Source organism: Phyllopteryx taeniolatus, chromosome 6 (assembly GCF_024500385.1).
Source record: "Phyllopteryx taeniolatus isolate TA_2022b chromosome 6, UOR_Ptae_1.2, whole genome shotgun sequence".
Lineage (NCBI taxonomy): Eukaryota > Metazoa > Chordata > Actinopteri > Syngnathiformes > Syngnathidae > Phyllopteryx > Phyllopteryx taeniolatus.
In genome coordinates this window covers 2,312,377-2,328,086 of record NC_084507.1, presented here as the reverse complement: position 1 = coordinate 2,328,086, position 15,710 = coordinate 2,312,377, and positions in this window count along the sequence as shown.

Genomic DNA, 15,710 nt, shown 5'->3' with positions numbered 1-15,710 from the left:
AATCTGGAGTAAGAATCCTTCCTTCCACTGAGACCAAGTTTAAAAAAACCCATGGCACTAATTGCCAACAGGTGCAAAAGGGAAGCTCCGCCCACCACCAATTCTAAAGGTGACTGTGAAGGCAGAAAAAAAGTGAACAGGAGGCAGAAAAACGGACATAAGCCCTAGCGAAACACTCTTATGCCTGCATCAGACTACAAGACACCTCTGGTCTTTCACGATTGCACTATGCCGAACTATTGCCATAAAATCTTGCCGTATTTCCATCAGACAGTGGTAACACTACACGACATGTACTCCGATATCATCTTCATCTTACGATCACTTGGCTTTATTTTGTTAAGTCAAACACTGTTGGGGAGGCGCCTTTCACTGCAACCAGATACACCCGTTACCATGGCGACAACAATTTGGGGAAAAAAACAACAAAAAGAGGAACAAAATGTAAAGTTGTAGGGCTATCGTAGGGCCAAATCGTTGGTCGTGGATTATGTCACACTGCAAGACGTTTTGTCATTGGCGACAAAATATGTCGGGCCCGATGCGGGAAATCGGCCACAATAGGTTATCGGACCAATATCGGGGCTAAAATCCCGTAGTCTAATCTAGGCATTAGACCTTTCTGTAAATTTTACAGTTATATACCACATACCATCGAGTAAAATACTAAAAAGGGATTGTACAGCTGACACTGCTGATTATAAAGCTGATACAGATGTAAAATTACTTTACAGTATTTTACTCGATGGTATGTGGTAAATAACTGTAAAATGTACAGAAATGTATTTTACAGTGTGAGGTAATGTAATGTGTATCTCACATTGAGTTTCATAAAACACTACTCATCTTTTTCATTTTAGAGCAGGACTGGGCAAAGTACGCCCTGCGGGCCACATCTGGCAAGTCCAAATTCTGACCAGCCCTTGCAGTGTTCATGAAGTCAGAATAAAATGTAAAATATATTGGTTTTATTTTAAAAGCGGTGGGTTTGTTTTAATGTGTAAAGTTTTGATGATTGCAAGAGACTGGACAAGATTTACATTTTTGTTTTTTACTGTTTGTACTGAATTTGTTGACAGACCATTTCATTGTGATACAGAAAGTGAAAGACGGCACTGCGTAGCACAAAGAAAAACAAAAGTTAAAATGTGAACATAGGACAATTTCCTTGGGGAAAACTATGCCGTGCGGTAGGAATGACATTGCAGTCTTCCTGCACCTCAGGCCATAATTGAGAACTTGGTCTATGGCACTTATCGCATCAGGAATGTACGTTTGTCCTAGGCCTCTTCTGCTTCATCATGTTTTGCCTCACTGTTTTTCTTCTTCTTTCTTCTTCTCCTTTCCCCCCGCCCGTCCTCCTCCTCTCTGGCTGTTGACCCGTCCGAATTCTCGTCCTTCCTTTGTCACACTGTAACATTGTGTGGTGCGCTGGCTTGATATACTTGCCAGTTGCTGGATGAGATGCACTTTTGAGCTATTTCAGAAAACCACTTGATCATTCGTTGATCTAATACTTCACACACGTCCCTTCATTAGAAAAAGCCAAGATTTACCTGGGGAAAAGTCTGAGAGTCTGATGGATGTGGACAGACAAATTGACAACTTATTTTTGTGCATTTTCCATGTAAAGACTTGCAACTGATAATGTAGGCAACAGCAACAATTGTACATTATCATTTGCATGAATGTACACCAGTTGAATTAACAAGTTTTAAGAGAAATTGTATTGAGGTTGCATCAAGACAGCCACTCAGCCAATACTTTTCAATACTAGCTCACTAATGTGAGAGGAGGGATTGTTTGTAGATACTGTTAGTCAAATAATAAAAAGCTTCCCTTTTTTTTTTTTTTTCAATGAACAAAAATAAAGTTTGAAATATATTCTCACTGATATGGAAATGTATTTATGTAAATGTAAAGAACTCCTTGCAAAATGTATAAAAGGGAGTGTTCCTGCCCGTATTGTACAATGACAAGCATTGTTTTTTTGTTTTTTTTTTACAATTCCTTAAAAAGGCCATGATGATGTGTTTTAGTTGTACAGTAGAGCAAAGGTGGGCAGTTGAGAAAATGCATTAGCCACTTACAGGACATGCTGTGGTACTCTTTGTATACCACAGTGACGTGTTGACATTTGAACATAATGGTGCCAATAATGCATTCATCTGTTCTCCGTTTATGGATCAGCAGTCAGGAGTGACAGCAGTGATAACATAATTCAGACGCTACAACAATGCTTCTCCATTCAAGGGGAACATTTGTGTTGTAGCATTTGGATAGGCTTAAACTGCTAAGGAGAATTAGGGTTCAATATTCCTTATGGAAATTCAATATTTTACAATATTTCATTTAACAAGCAATGTTCTGCCTCCAAATAGTATATCTGTCTGGATGACACATTTTCTCATTCCATGAGGTAATTCTCGTTAAAAAAAAAATATTATTTAAAAAATTATTATTTTTTTTTTGGTCATGGTTCAAAAAGTATGCAGGAATACCACAGGTCTTTCCATCAGAGCTCCACTTCTCCACCACCGCCAGACCACTCCCTCCTGTTCCCCTTTACAGTCGGTGATGAATTATTTACACTGTGTATGCCTCTACAAGCTTTCAGGGCGTCGCAGTTGCTGAGCCACAATGCCCAGCGGTGGAGGAAGGAGTTAGTGAGGTTGTGTGTGTGTGTGTGGGGGGGGGGGCATTTCACAAAAGAGCAGGCAAGCGAGGCGAAAATGTAGCTCTCATCAAAGGTCACTGCAACCCAAAGGGTTTCTTGTGATATTTTTATTACTGAGTATGAGAATGCCCACTCGGCTTCACTCAGCTTACTGTGTATGCCCACCATCTTCAGGCTCACCGTAGCTATCTCTTGTGCAATTTGATATGCTTATGAATGTGAATGTATTTCAGAATGAGAAGAGATGTGCTATGGAGAGAACAAAGTATTAACACTGGGAAAATATTGTTGTGATTTGAGGAAGAACACGATTTGAATTGGAGATAAATATTGGAAAGAAAAGAAGGAGAAAATCAGCTTAAAGTGGTGAGAAGATGGGGATTAAAACAAAGGAGAGGAAAGAGGAGAAAGTAGCGACTTCATTACAAGGATGCGTCCTGGTAAAGCAGGAGAATCAGATAGGCTCTGATTGTTTTTTCTTAGATACACTTATCTCACTGATCTCCAAACAGTGCTGTAATTGGATTCCTCTGGGAAGATCAGAAAAAAAAAAAGCTTTATTAACTGCTGTCCTTTTGTCCCCAAACAACAGGGCCAGTAGTACAATGATAACCCAAAAAACAAATTGATCACATTTTTGTCATTATTGTTAGGTTAAATATATATATATATATGGATTATTTTTTAATGCAAACTGCCTGACACAGAAACACCTTTTAAGGTTATCTCTGAGAATGTCAATAAAAACAGATACAGAATTTATTAAATCTAGACTCACTGTTTTAACCAGTTGGAATTAGTGCAAATATTCCGTTGTCGTAGCAGCAGCATTAGATTTGTGGAGTGCTCTATCTTTTTTTTGTTGTTGTTGTTGAATGTGTGATCCTGCTGGTGCACGCACAAAGAGCTCACACAGGCGCACTTCATGCTAATTGTTCTTATTCTCTGCGCCGCCTTTTTTTTTTTTCCCCCCACTTGTCAATTACTCCCGTGCACTTTGCTGTACACTTAAGTCACATGATCCGTGATTACGACAGTACACAGGTCCTTTACTCTGGCTCTCCCACAAAGTGTTATCCTACACAAAAGGAATTTATCTCCACACCTGCTTTGTATGCCCTACAAATGTTCTGCCACTACTGATCTACGTTCTGTTCACGGAAGCCTTGGAGCCCTTTAAGCTCCGGGTATCACAGCATTAACATACCTTATTTGGGGCAGCAATGTTTTGTTTTTTTTCCCCACTGTGATTTTTCATTAAGAACATTTTTAGTTCTACTGGCATTTTCACTCGTTTCTTGTTGTAGACTATTTTTGACCAATGCATATTGCTTTCTGGTATGTCTTCTGAGCAGTTGCTGGATCCAACACGAATGGTCTTAGCATGTTTATGTTTGAAATAGAATGCTGAACTTTGTGTCTTATTTGATAGCAATTTCTTGTGAAAGGGGCAGTTTACACTACTGTTTGCATTTTTTCCTATCTTTGATTCTTTCATATTTGTGAACGTTTTGTGTCTAACCTTTAAACATTTTCTCGAACATTCAAAACTGTTCTACACGGATGCGTAAAGTGTAAGTCAGATGGATGTCACTACAACCCCATCTGCTAAAGATTCTGCAAGACCTGCATTCTTGAAGATTGTCAGATGAAGAATTTTCACTGGTGGAATGTGTTTGTGAAAATTCTGCCTTTTAAAAACACTCAAATCACTGTTTAAATTCTAAATTGGTTTTTGATGTGTTTCACTGTATAGTATCGTATCGTATTACTTACGTACTTCTCCACCATCTGTATTGTGTGACAATACTAGAAATAGTATACACAAATATTGTCCATGTACATTGTACGTGGACAATATTTGAAAATGACAATAATCATCTTTACCAGTATCACATCTTCACGAGAGACAAGATGAGAGGTAAATATTTGGCCCCAAAATCCTCAGTAAATTGGTCATAAAAGCAGCACTTCTACAACATCAAGACCCCCAGTGGAATAGATTCTCACTAATGTCATTTGGCTCTGTACAAAAAAAATAAAAAATTGTGAATGAACACATACATTGAAGATCATCACCAAGATCATTATTATTTATATTTAACAAGCTCAAGAGATACCATGAAAAGAGGACATTTATTTGAATATTAGACTTTACTGCAAAAATGTGTTTACCATCTGAATATAAATAAATAGAAAGTAGCTCCATCCAATCAATCAGCAATACATGTATGTGATATAGAAAACGGCTCAGTGGCAATTAGCTACAAGGATTATTGATTCTAGTCATATTGGACCCTTTAACAGAGTAATGCAATGTTGGCAACTTTGTAATTTTGTACTCTCCTGCCTGCCTCTCTGATCACCTTGGCTGCCGTGGTCCAGTGTTCTGGAAGCTCCTCCCGTCCACCGAGAGCCTGTCTCACCTCTTCCCGAAAAATGTCACGCAATCATCTTATTCACTAACAGTGCAAATTTGGGTCCATCATACAACCCCAATTCCAATGACGTTGGCACGTTGTCTTAAACATAAATAAAAACAGAATACAATGTTCGACCTATATTTAATTGAATGCATTACAAAGACAAGATATTTAATGTTCAAACTGACAAACTTTAGTGTTTTTAGCAAATAATCATTAACTTAGAATTTTATGGCTGCAACACGTTCCAAAAAAGCTGGGACAGGTGGCAAAAAAGAAAGTTGAGGAATGCTCATCAAACACCTGTTTGGAACATCCCACAGGTGAACAGGCTAATTGGGAACAGGTGGGTACCATGATTGGGTATAAAAGGAGCTTCCCTGAATTGCTCAGTCATTCACAAGCAAAGATGGGGCGAGGTTCACAAATGCGTGAGAAAATAGTCCAACAGTTTAAGGACAATGTTCCTCAACGTACAATTGCAAGGAATTTAGGGATTTCATCATCGACGGTGCATATCATCATCAAAAGGTTCAGAGAATATGGAGAAATCACTGCATGCAAGCGGCAAGGCCGAAAACCAACATTGAATGCCCGTGACCTTCGATCCCTCAGGCGGCACTGCATCAAAAATCGACATCAATGTGTAAATGATATCACCACATGGGCTCAGGAACACTGCAGAAAACCAATGTCAGTAAATACAGTATACATACAACAAAATACAAAAAATAAAACTACATTTTAATACAGACAATATTTAATTAATATGTATATATAATATACTGTATTTATATATTTTTTGAAAAATCCATATTTATAAAATTTGATACACAAGTGCATTGAACCTTTATAAGAAAACTAGGGAGCTGATCAAAATGTTTTCACCTTTGCCGATTGATGACTTTTCCTCACTTTATTTATGAAGTGATATTAAACCAACCTGTCACAAGAAAAAATTGCATCCAGTAGTGCTGCAATTAGTCATTGCATATTCTACTGACAATTCCATCCATTCATCCATCCATTTTCCTCCTCTTATCCCGTCGGGTCACGGGGGCACCAGGGAAGCCCAGACTTGCCTCTCCCCAGCCATCTCCTCCAGCTCTTCCGAGGGGATCCCGAGGCGTTCCCAGGCCAGCCGAAGGACGTAGTCTCTCCAGCGTGTCCTGGGTCATCCCTGTGGTGTCCTCCCGGTGGGACATACCTGGAACACCTCACCAGGGAGGCGTCCGGGAGGCATCCTAATCAGATGCCCGAGCCACCTCATCTGGCTCCTCTCAATGTGGAGGAGCAGCTGCTCGACTCTGAGATCTTCCCGAATGACCGAGCTTCTTACCCTCTCTCTAAGGGAGAGCCCGGACACCCTACGGAGGAAACTCATTCGGCCGCTTGAATCCGGGATCTTGTTCTTTCGGTCACGACCCGCAACTCGTGACCATTGGTGAGGGTAGGAATGTAGATCCACCGGTAAATCGAGCGCTTCGCCTTTCGGCTTAGCTCCTTCTTCACCACAACGTACACCACTACAAAGTCCGCATCACTGCAGACACTGCACCGATCTGCCTGTCGATCTCCCGTTCCATTCTTCCCTCACTCGTGAACAAGACCCCAAGATACTTGAACTCCTCCACTTGGGGCAGAATCTTATCCCCGACCCGGAGAGGGCACTCCAACCTTTTCCGACTGAGGACCATGGTCTCAGATTTGGAGGTGCTGATTCTGATCCCAGCCGCTTCACACTCGGCTGCGAACCGCTCCAGTGAGAGTTGGAGATCACGACTTGATGTAGCCAACAGAACTGCAAAAAGCAGAGATGCAATACTGAGGCCACCAAACCGGACCCCCTTTATGCCTTGGCTGCACCTAGAAATTCTGTCCATAAAAGTTATGAACAGAATCGGTGACAAAGGGCAGCCTTGGCGGAGTCCAACCCTCACCGGAAACGAGTCCGACTTACTGCCGTCAATGCGGACCAAACTTTGACACTGGTCGTACAGGGACCGAACAGCCCGTATCAGGGGGTTCGGCACCCCAAACTCTATTGAGCACTAAGCACTCCTGAGGCACTCTTTTTTTGTGTAATGGCAGGGAATTTTTTTCTTTTTATTGATGTATTCATTTATTTTAAACCTGTCCCGTTCAGCTGCATGGCCTATATGCCTTTTGTGATGGAACAGTTTTTCTGTGCAACAGGGGAGTTTGAAATACTCCCTCTGCTTATTTTTTAATTGTTCAGATTTTTATTGAAGATGCAGCTGGACAGAAAAGGGTTTTAGGGGACAGACAGAGGGATAGAGTGGACAAGGGGAATAGGGGTGCAAACCACAGCAGAACAATAGTGAGAGTATATTTGAACACAAGTAGCATGACAACAGTCAAATCATATTCTTTGTGGATGGGGGGGGGGGCACCAAGTGAGGGTTGAGGACATGCAATAACTAACGAAGAAAACAAATGAGAGAGGACAGAAAAATGGAGGACAGGCCAGGATATGGGAAATGAGCAAGGCAGCGCTACTGACGAGTGGTGCAGTGGGATTCTTTTTTAGTGTCTGAACACCTGTAAGTTGACGTGTTAGTATAACCTGTGTTGTTATTAGTGGTCCCAGCACAAGCAATTAAAGCCTATAGCGTCAACTGGTGTACAGAGTTGCTGAGACAGCACATTGAGGAAGGGTGGGCTTCCCCCCCCCTCCACCTACAAGGGGGGGGGGGGGGGGGCAAGCCAGCGAGCCCATCCAGCAGGGGACCCAACCAGGTGGATGCCACCGACCCCCCAGGACCCAGGGAGGTCCCCAGCCGAACTGAAGCGCCCCAACCAGTCCCAAACAGAGGGGCACGGGCACCGGACCACTGCCCCCCAACCACAATAGCCCCCCTCCCATCCCACACCGAGCACGCCCCACCACTGCCATCGCCCCCACCACTCCTGGAGAGCATGGGGGCCGCAGCTCGGAGGGGGGGTATCAGACCGGAAAATCAGCACAGATGTGCCAACACCCAGCCCAGTGCCCGCCCCATCATGCCTAGTGCCAGTCCCCTAGGGGACCCTGAATCTGATGTGAATGTGCATAGTATGTACAATGTGAGTACTAAAAATGTGCCGTGTGTGTGTGAAGTAAGAGGCTAGACTCCTGTGGGTCCGAAAGGGGGGGCAGCCCCTCCCTACCCTAAAGCTAATGACCCCCCCTCCCAAACCGACCATCGCCCAGTGACCAGAACAGGGCCCAGAAGGCAGGCCCGTCCAAGGCAGGAGGCGGTGACACCCTACTATAAGCCCCAAGTAAGCCGTGGACACCACACAGCCTGAGGGAGAGGGGGGGTGACGACCATGGCAGAGCGCCCTGGGGAGAGGGAAGAGGACACAGGTCCGGGATGCAGCAGCACGGCCCCCAATCCCCCACCAGCAGACCATAACGAGACACCCGGAGTGGGGCCAGCGGGCACCTCCCCGGCACCCAGGAACAGAGCAGCTACACAGACACAACCAGACCTAAGAGGAGGAGGGGGAAACAGGTCCAGCATTCCCAGAGGCCCACATCGCAGATCCAGCAGCATAGGGGATTAAGTACATGTAAGTGACCCTATGGCATGCACAGGGGTCTAAAATGAGAAGATATTATCTTAATGCTGTACAGAGTATTAAATCCCCATTCTTATTACCCTTGTTCCACTTAAAAAAATATTGTAATTTTGTTTCATAGGAACATCCATTTTTGTATCCATGCTTAATGTTAGTGTTGTCTCATCCATTCCTTTTTAAACTGTTTTACAGAATTTCCAGAAGTGAAATGATGCTGTAAATGCAATCTGATGTTGTTTTTCCACTGTCAGACAACACAGTATATGGTAGATGAATTACAACGGGACAGGCAACTGTCAAAAGACATTGTTGCTTCTTTGAATACCAAATAGGAGGATTCCTCATAACTCTTAAGCAATTACTGTCATGGGAGGTGTGTGAAATTGTGAAAAATTAAAAAAAATACTGAAGCTGACTGCAGATTAATTCTTCCTTTGAAATTGCATTTAAAAATCCCCTGAAAATACGAATCCTTAATTGCCAGCGTAAACTCTTTACATGGGAGGTAAGGAAGATATAAACCATGCCGAGCAAAACAGTTTTGCTGGAACAATTTCTTTTGGAAATCTTCCATCTGTTTTTTTCCATCGTCTGCTTTGGGGCAGAGAAGCAAATAAGTGAAGTGGATGATGTCGCCTGCGTGGCTTTTTTTCTTCTTCTTCTGAAGAGTTCTTGATGTTTTTTTCTTTGCCCCAAAAAGCTATGTTGATTTCTTTCATGGTATTGATCTTCTTGAGCTGGACCCACTCTCTCTTATTCTCTCTCTCTATATATATATATATATTCTCTCTGTATGCCTCACTATCTCAGCCAATAGGAGCACAACCATGTTTTTTTTTTGCTTTTTTCTTCTTGTGACTCTCACATCTCTGCTTCTGTTAGCATCACAGTTCACTGGCTGTCTACTTAGATTTTGCACACTTGTCTTCCACTACGCCTAGCATGTTAATCTTGTGTAGCCTCAGAATAATTCAATCCCAACTCATAAAATCAATTTCGTTGGATGATCTCAGCCAAACATAACAGTATTGTAAAATACATATATAGTTGCGATGCAGATCTCTATGTAGAAATAATCTTTCCCAATTCTGCAATGCAATAATCATTTTGGCATCACTTGACATTCTAATATGTTTTGTAATTCCAAAGATAAAAACTACATAAATAATATATTTTGATTGTTTTTTGTATTTGTATTATTGGATATAGTTTATAGACTTTGGAACCGGAGGATCATTGCTGGAGTCCCGCTGTAGACAAACAGTAAAATAGCAATTAGTTATTTTTGGGATGCTAATCTGTTTCCTGACTACTGTCGAGGTGCCCTTGAGTAAGGCACTGACCCCAACACCCCTCCAACTCAAGAGGTGCAGGACTGTTTGTGCACCTCTTCAAGTCTGACATCTCTCCTTGCATACCTGCATAGATGTGATCTGATCTGGTTCGCTGTGTGGTGTTCAACACTAAAATATATAGCTGCGTGCGAGTTAAATTTCCCCTTGAGGGAGTCTAATGAGTATAATCAATAAAAAAATTAATAAATTGGAAAATATTGTTTAGCAGCAAAATACAACTGCAGTCATAAACTGGAATGGCACACATTAAAATGCAGAGGACTCCACCAGGGCCGAACACCTGTGTTCTGTCGGGGGCAATGCCAGCCGTCTCCAGTCAGAGTTTTACTACTAATATATTATACATTGCATGTAACAATTGCCTTGCTTTGAGTGGCAACTAGTCCAGGGTTTACCCAGTCAGCTAAGATTGGCTCCAGTTCACCGGTGACCCGAATGAATCTAGAAAATTGATGGATGGGTGGTTAGTAACCAAATGTAATGAAATTGTTCTTTCTTGAGTCGAATAATTTTCCATGAATTTGACTTTGACTCAAACATATTTGTATTTAAGAAAATCCTTGAGTTGGCCAAAGAAATTGATGAATGCCACATTTTGGGGAGTCTGTCACTCTAGTATTCTAATTATCCCAATGCATAGAAGATTTGAGGCAAACAGTGGTCTTGCCAGAGAGTGACTGATCATTTTTGACTGCATATGAGCGTTTGAAAATGGGAGCAACTCCATTCCAATCACTGTCTTCCTTTTGACTCACCACCGTGATAACAGCAGTGGCCAAGGTTATTTGGCTAATGCCACAATGCACATTTGTTTGTCCGTGAGGATCCAAAGACGAAACTGCATTTTTAATGGACTCTAAGAGTCTTTTGAATTGCTGTAAAAGACAGCCAACAGTCTCTCTTTCCTCTTCCCTTCTCTGCTTTAGGAAATGTTGACAAAGAGCTCTCAGTGTATTTGCCATGTAAACTAATCAGATGCAACACAGCAGCAAACAAGATGGTTCCCCTTAAAAGCGCTAATAAATTGAAATAAATTTTAATCTCCAAATGGGACAAAATGTGATTTGTTGTACATATAATGCTTGGAAAGCTATTATTTACCTTGTAATGTGTTCATATGGCATGGCTCTACTGTTGACAATCAAAATGAGTAAAAGACAAGAAAATGTAATGAAGACCAACATGGTGCCCATGGTCACCCCCAAGGATCACGAGTAGCTGATTTGAAAATTAAACACTTGCAGAGATAGAAATAGTGTTGCGTTTTGATATTTATCCATTTCCTACCTTGTTATAGTAAATCATTTCTGATAATTATTGTGAGAAATCATCAACATGATCAGTGTCTTTACATAGATGAATATCATTATTTATTCATTATAATAAACAACCCCAATTCCAATGAAGTTGGGATGTTGTGTTAAACATAGATAAAAACAGAATTCAATGATTTGCAAATCATGTTCAACCTATTTTTAATTGAATACACTACAAAGTGTAGTTGCAGCCATAAAATTCTAAGTTAATGATTATTTGCTAAAAACAAGTTTATCAGTTTGAACATTAAATATCTTGTCTTTTTAGTGTATTCAATTAAATATAGGTTGAATATGATTTGCAAATCGTATTCTGTTTTTATTTATGTTTAACACAACGTCCCAACTTCATTGGAATTGGGGTTGTACAGACTCCAATTCCAATGAAGTTGGGACATTTTGTAAAATGTAAATAAAATAGGGATTTGTAAACCCTTGCCTTCACACAAGAAAACATGAAACAAAACAAAACACAACCAAAAGATAGAACATGACAATTCTTGCTTGATGTACAACTTTAGTTACTCAAAAGTCTCAGTAGTCATATTTTTCGCGTTATATTGCGACACACATTTTCAGTGGGAGACAGGTCTGGACTACTGGCAGGCCAGTCGAGTACTAGCACTCTTTTACTACAAAGCCACACGTGCAGAATGTGGCTTAGTATTGTCTTGCTGAAATCAACAGGGACATCCCTGAAAAAGATATTGCTTGGATGGCAGCATATGTTGGTCCAAAACCTGTATATACTGTACCTTTCAGCATTAATGGTGCCTTCACAGCCCCCCCATAATGTCACATATGCTGGCTTTTGAACTTTGTCGCTGAAAACAACCTGGATAATCTTTTCCTCTTTGAAAATGTTTTTTTATTATGGACTCATCAGACCGCAGCACACTTTTCCACTTTGCGTCAGTCCATCTCAGATGAGCTCAGGCCCAGGGAAGCCAGCGACATATGTCTGCTCCTACCTGTCTCTGTGCTGCAGCCCCGCTGCAGGAGAAGGGAGAGGGTGGGGGACGGGAAGGGTATTACTGAGTGTATTTAGCGTCCTCTCCCGACGAGCTAATTCGAGTTTTTTATTTGACAGGGAAGTTGTGTCAAAGCTGGAATGTAAATGTAAAAGAGATAAATTTAGGCCCCAGAAAATAGGGCAATTTTTCTGCAGAAAGAAAAAGGGCAAGGGGTTCAAACGCCCCCTTTGATGTCTGTGTGTGCACGTGCCTGATACACATCCCCAAAATCGACCCCAAAAATCAGGAAAACCCTTCTACCTATGTATAACACGCACCATGGATTTGCTGCTATCCATGCGCAAAACATGAAGTATTTTTAATAGCATATTGAAATAAAAAGATTCAATCAATCAAAATATGATACATTTTATTTTGTTTGTAGTAATTATCGTTAACAGCTCACTGTTTCGCTTTCTAAACACAAGTAAGTTGGTTCATTTGCAATTGTTTCATTGTGACTGATAGCAATAATAATACACATGAAAATGCATCTTGCCTAATATCAATGGATGAGTCTGTCCATCAGTTTTTATCATTCTGAACACACTGCAATTAATCAAATGTTGAAAGTTTAACATTTTTACAGTCATCCCACTTTATTGATAAATCAAGGCGCTATTGTCACTCAGAGGGGGCACGGTGGTTTTTGGATGCAGACCGCATCGCCTTTTTGCCGTCTTTCTTCTCTTGCATCCAACAATAAGCTCATTAGACTGCATGCAAACTGACATTTCAACCTGACTTCTCCCTCTCGCTCTTGTTTCACATCATTAAGTGGCAGCGTCAGGCTCAAAGGTAAGCAGGCTCACTCTTTGAGGGTGATGCTCCGCCTGGCAGGAGAGTATTTTGATGAGCTCGTCACTCCCTCACCCCAAACCTGCCTCATTAGTAGTTCATTCCAAACACCTATCTTCACCCCACCTCCCTCCCCCAAACCTCCATCACACACAGACAGGGTCTTTCTCATTCCATTTGTCCCTCCCTCCCATCTCCCTCTCTGCCCCCCCCCCCCCCCCTTCTGTTTTTAAGCACTAATTAGCTGGCTTCTCCTTCTTCTGTGCTTCCCCAGTCACATCTCAAAGGGAGATGGATATGATTTTTCCTTAACCCAAAGGCCAACTTAATCAGCTGAATTAATGACTTTATTACTAGTTAGGCTCCAGGCCATGCAAGCCCACTGCTCCTCCCTTAGTCTCTCACCCACTCCTTCCTTTACCCCCTGCAGCGTTTTTTTTACATTACAAAAATAGACAGAGAATAGAAAGCAATGCAAAGACGTGGCGGGTGGCAGAAAGATAGGAAGACATATAATAAATGACCTGATATGGAGTTACAGGTACAGCCTAATTATTAGTTGGGCAATTAGTTCCAAGTGGTATATAGCTCGTGGGGGTGTTTTGGAACTAATGCAGGTAAAATTCTGAATACTTTGTCACCATGACACAATAATACATTAATTCAGATGGTCTTCAATAAAAACGATAATATATATACACCTAAAGTCACCAAGATGTCATTTTCAAACCATTCCATTATGAGGTCAATAAATGTGGAAACTTTAAACATTAGTTTGAAAACAAAACCAAAACATTTGAATAAAATAAAAACGTTCTCATTCAAATGAAAAGTCACATAGCCTACAGTTTGTGTTGATGTGCAGGGTTACTGTCCATAGAGTCACCTGAAATTAATTACTTCATATAGGAGCAGAGGGTTGATTGGCTGTTGGTTAGTTCAAGTTAAATTCTCTTGAATTAAAGATTACTTAGTACTGATAAGCAGTAGCTAATTAGTCTTCTCATTTACTTGACTAAGCCAGACGAGCAGACTAGAGCTGAAAGCCAAGTAGATTTAGTTCAAAAAATAATGAGCTGGTCAAGCAACAGGGACGATCCAACCAACTAGAATCTTATTACTGCAGGCAAAAGGAACTGACACGTCCACAAACAACCATTTTTGTGTTAGAAAAAGATGGTTCTTATTCATCCATTTCAAGCTTGTCATCTTGTAAGGGGGATCCCTGCATCTGGGATCCCTTCTCAAGAGTTCTTCCTTTATTTTTCTCCCTAAATGGGATTTCTCAAGACCAGGCTGAGGTCGTTTTGTGAACCGTAAGCCTGTGAATCCATTTCAGACTCTTTTGTGCTTAAAGGCTTAAGGGATATTCTAGGTCAATTAATAAGCAAAACAACATGCAGGGTGGACCTTCTGTTGCAAGCAAGAAAAATCATGAGATCAGTGTTGTCAAGATGGAGTAGGGCGGATAGAAAATAAAAGCATTAAACCAAAATCTGTTTCACTTTGACAAATTTCCCAGAAAGTTGAATTTCACGGACAGGGAGTGATCTCTGCGCTATAGAATTTCTCAGCACTAATTAAAATATTTCATAATTGGAAATGAATAGAGGCAATTTTGGCAGGGATATTGAGCGCATTAGGTTTGCCTTTTCCTCTTTGAAATCTCCCAAGCGTTGCATTTATTATGACCCGGGGCATCCTAAATTCTTTATCTGCTAAGTGAAGAGGAGCATGAAAGTGCATTTTTCTCTGAAAGTGCAGTGTTCTCCCAAATTTTGTGAAATAAGTCTCATCCTCACTGAATGTCACTTCATTGTTGTACATTATACTGCAAGGCAAAATCAGCACAGCAATATACCAAAATGGCTATCATGCACATATACCGTAACAACTGATTATTTATGCTCCATGTACTCGAGGGCAACTCACGTGATGTAAAGTACTCATTAACAGCTGAAACACAAAAAAAGATCACATGTGTGGTATTTCAAACAGTGTCCCACATTCTATTTTGCTCTGCCAAAGCTATACGGACAAACTTATTGGTACTAGTGTTGGGAATAATAGTCACAATACTCATCTGCATATCGCAGCCGTCCTCAATAGATGGGTTCTGGTCCGTTCATTTCTAGTAGTAAATACAGACCCCAATTCCACGTTGTGTAAAACGTAAATAAAAACAACAAAATGATTTGCAAATCCTTTTCAAACTTTATTCAATTGAATACACTACAAAGACAAGATATTTAATGTTCAAACTGATGAATGTTATTGTTGTTGTTTTTGCATTTTGTTGGGTTTTTTTTTGCAAATACTCTCTCATTTTTAATTTGATGCCTGCGACACATTCCCAAAAAAGCTGGGACAGGCGCAGCAAAAGACTGGCAATGTTGGGGAATGTTTAAAAAAAAGAAAAACGAAAAAAAACTGTTTGGAATGTTCCATAGGTGAACTGGTGAGTGTCATGATTGGGTTAGGTGTTAAAAGGTCAGAAATTTTCAAATGGAGATGCATGATTTTCATAAGAACTATCAAAAAAG